Source organism: Octopus bimaculoides, chromosome 9, assembly GCF_046866305.1.
Source record: "Octopus bimaculoides isolate indiv1 chromosome 9, ASM4686630v1, whole genome shotgun sequence".
Lineage (NCBI taxonomy): Eukaryota > Metazoa > Mollusca > Cephalopoda > Octopoda > Octopodidae > Octopus > Octopus bimaculoides.
In genome coordinates this window covers 46585245-46592133 of record NC_142936.1, presented here as the reverse complement: position 1 = coordinate 46592133, position 6889 = coordinate 46585245, and positions in this window count along the sequence as shown.

Below are 6889 nucleotides of genomic sequence, written 5' to 3'. Positions count from 1 at the left end.
TGTATAGAAAAGCCTGTTTGTTATTGACTAAAATTTGTACTTTTAGTATTAATTTATTGTATTGTATATTATGCGAGTGTGAGCATACGTGCATATTCATGTTAGTATGTACAGTTATAAGCAACAAATATGTTTAAGTGAGTGTGTGTATACACACATACGCACACACACACACACGCATGTATATATATATATATATATATATCAGTTTAAGTCACAATATATGGATTCAACTAATCCGGAGGTGGAGGTACTAATGAAAAAAGCTCCTTAACGTATCATTCTACAAAACACAGAATATATATAGGTTAAAAAGAAATCCATGTTAAAAAATAACAGCTCAAAATAAAGGATGAGGTATCATTTTTAACATGGATTTCTTTTAGATTGAAGAGTGACCTTAATATCTGCATTAAAGTCACATGGACGCAATTGTTCTCCCTTTTCCCTCTTCCCTTCGTTTATTTTATTTTATTTTATTTTATTTTTTTTGTATTCGTATTCACTCTGATGAAGTTCCATGTACTAGATGGCGAATATTATTTTCGGAATTTCATTTGTAAGAACTGATGTACATTGGTAGCCGAAACGGCCGTAAGAAATGTTATGTAATGATATGTAAGTTCTGTATTAAAAGTAATTAACCGATGTTGGTCAATTTGTTTGTGTTGATCTAATGTTTTCTCCATTTTCTGCTTATATATTTATATATATATATATATATATATATGTATATATATATATATATATATATATATATATATATATATATATATATATATATATATATATATATATATATACATACATACATACATACATACATACACGTACGAGTCGACCATTGTACGAGTAATTTGCCGAGGCTCGTGCGAATTAGTCTTGACGTACGAGTGGAAATCCGTAGTACGAGTGCGTGTCATACAAGCGACCGCTACTCAGCGCTGAGCTCTGTCAGCAAGCGCAGCCACCGCTAGCTTAGTTCACGGGTTCATCTCGTTGTAGCAGCATCCCTGTTGTGTTTCTCCTAGTGATTTTTTTAAAATTTTGTGCGTTTTTTTTTTCCTGTTATTTTATAATAATTAGTTGTGTTAGCCATGGGTCTAAAGCAGTACAGTACTGAGAAGAAAAAGCTGATTACGATAGAATTGGAGTAGGAAATCATTGATAAACATGAGAGAGGAGTGCGTATAGTGGATGTAGCACGTCAATACGACTGAAGCCCGTCGATGATCTACACCACTCTGAAGTAAAAGGACGAGGTCAAAGCCGTTACAACAGCAAAGGGTGTCTCCAGGTTCTCTAAACAACGCATGTCTGTCCACGAAGAGACAGAAAAATTGCTTCTCTTGTGGATCAACGAGAAGCAACTCACAGGGGATGATACAATTATGGAAAACCATCATCTGCAAAAGAGAACGAGCTATGTATAGGAATTTCCCGAAGCATAACCCTGCAACATCGATAGAGGATACATCAGCAGTCACATTTAAGACCAGTCGTAGCTATACGGGAAAGAAATGACCTCCCATAACAAAAATATAGCAAAATTATAATAAAGATTATAAGCCCTGAGTGTTTCTCTCCACTGAAGAGAAAATTGTCCCTTCGTTCCATTTCTTAGCAAACTTTTTTCTCCTCGTCTCTTAATCCGAAAGCAACCGTAGGCTTCAGCACCAACGATCGCCAGTCAAAATTCCCAATTATGCGTGTATATATGTATATATATATATATATGTGTGTGTGTGTATGTGTGTGTGTGCGCGCGTGTGTGTGCGCGCGCGTGTGTGTATGTACATATGTATATATGTATATATATATACATATATATATGTGTATATATATATATATATATATACACACATATATATATTTATATATATATATATATATATATATATATATATATATTATTTTGTTTAAAAGAGTTCCAACACTGTCTGTTTTTTATGTTTTATTTATATTCCTGCAGAACCAATGTGGGGTATAGAATATGGAATATACAATATATAATATAAAATAAAATAAAATAAAATAAAATAAAAACACAGTCTGTTAAAGTCTGTCATACCGGCCATGACGAAGGGAAATAGCCCTGAAACTCGAGTCGCCTTTATATATTTATATGTATATTTATATATTTGATCCTTTATATTGAACACTCAATATTTCATCTACATTCAATACTTTATTTCATGGTGCCATCCATTTTTATTTTATTTTATTTTATTTTATTTTATATTATATATTGTATATTATATTATATATTGTATATTCCATATTCTACACCCCACATTGGTTCTGCAGGAATATAAATAAAACATAAAAAACAGACAGTGTTGGAACTCTTTTAAACAAAATAATATATTCCTCTATACACAATCATACAAAAAAACCACCTTTTTTGTATTTATTTTTACTCGCATATATATATATATATATATATATATATATATATATATATATATATATATATATATATATATATATATACATATGTACATACTGACAGGCACAAACACACACACACACACACACACACACACACACACACACACACACACACACACTGAATGGAAAAAGTTGAGTAGTAATGTTATATCATGTTTTTATATCATTCTCACTAGCAGATATTTCTTTCCAGATACGTACGGCATGATGAGTGCAACATTCATTTCTTTTTCTTGTGGTTTTAGATATTTAGGTAGAATGATAATTGCTTTTATTTTAGGCAAAAAGCCAGCAAATTCGAGTGGAATGTATTAGAAGAGGGGAAGTATTTAGTTCATTACATCGATCTTAGTACTTGGCTAGTAGATTGTTATATCGACATTGAAAAGACGAAAGGCAAAGTTGATTCCTCTTGGATTTTATACTGCAATTCAAAGAGCCGGAAGAGCTGCAAGGCATTTTCTACGATACTTTCGATTCTTCTGAGCCATGATAAATATATTTAAATAACCAAATTTTATGAAAATGACTAGTTAAGATATCTTCTTCGTATTTCAAAACACGTGATATTTTCATACTGTGAAATGCATTTGTCGATAGAAAAAGGACCGCAGTGGAAAATTAATAAATGTATGACATAAATTAATTTTGGGCGTACATCTTTGGAGTTGCCAATGGATCTTCGTCGCTTTCTATAATGAGCATTTAGCCGTTGGATCAAATGAATTATTTGCTCCTGAATTAACGTGTACATGGTTGAATATTCCTCAGAAAGATTAATCTTTGAAGTAATTCTCAAACGAAATCAATGCAACACAGTTTGTGACAAGACTGTATTTTTGAATTTCGGTTACAATCCTACCAAAAGTCGAACAGTTTTCTCCAACTTTCACTTATAAGGCTTGGTTTGACCTAAGGAAATGGTAAATGACAGTCATTTAAGAGACCATGTAGTGGGATTGAACCTAGGATCTTGTAATTACGAAGCGAACTCGTTCACTCTTCAGCCGTGCTATGTCCACGTTTATAACAGTGTTATTATTATTCTGGAAAAATCGTTAGCATGACGGGCAAAATACTTAGCAGCATTTCGTTTGAGTTCAAATAACGTCGAGGTCGACTTTGCCTTTCTGCCTTTCCTGGTCGATAAAACAAAGTACCAGTTGAGCACTTTGGTCGATGTAATCGACTTAACCCCACCCACGAACTTACTGGCTTTGTACCACAATTTGAAACCATTATTTATTAGACAGGGAGCTAGCAGAATCGTTAGCATACTGGACGAAATGCTTAGCGTCATTTCGTCCATCTTTACGATCTGAGTTCGAATTCCGCCGAGGTCGACTTTGCCTTTCATCATTTCGGAGCCGATAAAATAAGTACCAGTTGAATATTGAGGTCGATGTAACCGACTAGTACCCTTCCTCAAAATGCCTATAATAGACAGGATTATTATTATTATTATTATTATTATTATTATTATTATTATTATTATCTATTAGGCGGCGAGCCGGTAGAGTCTTTGCAACTCAGACACAATACTTAGCAGAATTTCTTCCGGCTCTTCAAGTTCAAATAGCACCGAAGTCGACTTGGTCTATTATATTTTCGATAAAGTAACTACCAATTAAATGCCGAAGTCGATGTAATTGACATATTGCCTCTCCTAAAATTGTTGGCCTTGCTCCAGATCCGAGACCAATACCATTATTTTTATTTTTACGACAGTAAAGTTATAGCACCAGATAAAATGCTTTGCGGTACTTTTTCACGCTCGTTATGTTTTGACTTGAAATCCCAGAGAGATCAACTTTGTCTTTCATCGATAATGTAAAATACCAGTAAATTATAGGGGTATATAGTATCAACTAAACCCATTGTTCTTAAAATTGCTAGCCTTGTGCCTAAATTAGAGACCATTATTTACTGCAAAACTGATAATAAATAATATATGATTATTATTTTGAGAAAAACTCCATACATTGAAGATCGAAGCCACATGACTTGTATATATACTATCAATCCAGAAGAATGAAATACAAAAGTCGAGATTAATAAGAATAACTCAGAAAGTAAAAATTTGGTATTTATACACAGCACATTAAAGATCTGGTAATATACCAATTTCGCTGATACTAATTCTTAACACCAAGCAACTCATATTGTGAAAGGAATACTGTTAACATAATCGATTTCAATGCTATAGATCAGGGGTTCCCAAACTTTTTAGAACATCGGCCCCTACATGGAATCCTTGACCCCACCTTATCGACCCCCAGGCATGTACAAGAAAATGCATAAACAATAATAATAATTAAGTAGATGTACACTTATCGACCCCTTGAATAGTCCCATCGACCACTTTGATTGATATATATTATCAACTCCAGAAAGATAGATTTTTTAGCATTGAACCAGGTTCTATTCCAATTCAGAATATCCATATATGTAAATAAGCTGGAAAGATCTTTGGTCCATTGGCCTTTGAATACTGACGCTAACTACCTTTAACGATCATTAAAAGATATGTGGTACTCATATGAAATTCTAATAGACTTAAGAAATGACAGTATGCTAGTCGATCCTATGGACCAGAGGATGAGCACACAACAAGCCTAACATAATTTCCCACAATAGAAATGATAATTAGCTATATAATAATCGACATAACAATATAAAATGACTATAATATTGTACATAAGCGAACTTCAAAGCTAAGGATTTAGTAAGATAGCTATTGCCTTAAACGCAATAGCTCAGTAAGTGTCTAACATCTTATTTGTCATAGATAAAACAAATGTAGGTATTGACAAGTTACTAGTAAGGTCAAATGTCTGTACTTTACAGAATGTAGTTATAGTGGGATAGGTATTCTCATGAAAGTTTTTAATAAAACATATGTGTGTGTGTATGTGTGTAATGCGTGTGTGCATAAACACGTTAAATTGTGTGGAGCAGACGAAAGAGGAGTGCATGATACATGTTGAATAGATGGTTTCTCTAACGATATCATTGTCACGTCACAGCAATCTTGAGAGAAATGTATACGTACATACATACATGCATACATATATAGATATATACATGGAAAGGAAGAGGGTGAGATAGGGAGAGAGGGAGACAGATAGAGAGAGAGGGGCATATAAATGTATATATACATACGTATACATAAATGTGCATGCGTGTGCTTGGTTGTGCGGTAAGAAGCTTGCTTCCTAATCACATGTATATATATATATACACATTCATTCTTTTATTCCCTTACATGTTTCAGCCGTAAGGCTGTTGCCATACGGGAGCACCGCATATATATGTATATATATACATATATATATTCTTTTATTCATTTACTTGTTTCAGGCATTTGCGACCATGATGGAGCACCACCTTTATCGCTGACCACTACATTTATATTTTTTTCTCCTTGTTTCTTTCTGTTTTCCTTTCAGTTGAAGATCGTAGGCTCGAAACGTCAAAGACTTTCTCTATTTCCGAGCATTAAACTAATACATCCATTTGTTGTTTACACCACCTGTCTTCGTCTGTTGTGTTTTTTTTCATAAATTCTCTCATATATATATATATATATATATTCTTTTTTAAGTACATAACTATAAAAGTATAATTATAATTAATTACACTGGAGTGACAAAACCAATACGCTAGAAGTAGATGTCAAACGTCTACAAACCACTCTAAATTTGTTCTTTATTTAGAATACAAAGCTGAATCCGATGGAATAGAAGATTTATAAAAATTCGGGTAACTCTATATCTTAAGATTACTTTACACTCTTCCGTAGAAGTACACCGACAATATGTGAGTGGGAAATATATATATATATATATATATATATATATATATAATAAGATCTGGTAATTAGTCATATATTAATATATTAATTAATATCAGGGGGCCAGCACATTTAAAGAATCAAAGAGATTCAGAAATATTATCTGCAATCTCAGGGGATTAAGGTACATTTAAAAAAATAACGTCGACCACTAACGTGGACAATTAATGCGCTAGAAATAGATCACATCTTGTGTCTATTAAGACCTAAAAAGTTCTCAACATGAAATATAGCAGCATACCAAAAACGTGAGCGGGCAAGACATATATATATACTGATAAATTTCTGCGTACAGATACCAATATATACACGCATTTCCCGCGTATACATTATATCTAATCACCCATCTCTAATGCTAGAAATAGTGCGGGAGTGAATATAGTACCGGAGCAAAATATAATGACTAGAAAACTCAAAATTGTAACGTACGTATGAATTGAGGAATTTATCTATAATATGATATGTGACAATTAGTCGGTTGCCATAATAAACTCAGACTTTCGGATGTCGTGGCGGAAGTCTGCTCCGGCATCTCGTCAGTTACTAAGACATTTTTGTTTGTCTTAATAACTGACGAGATGGCGG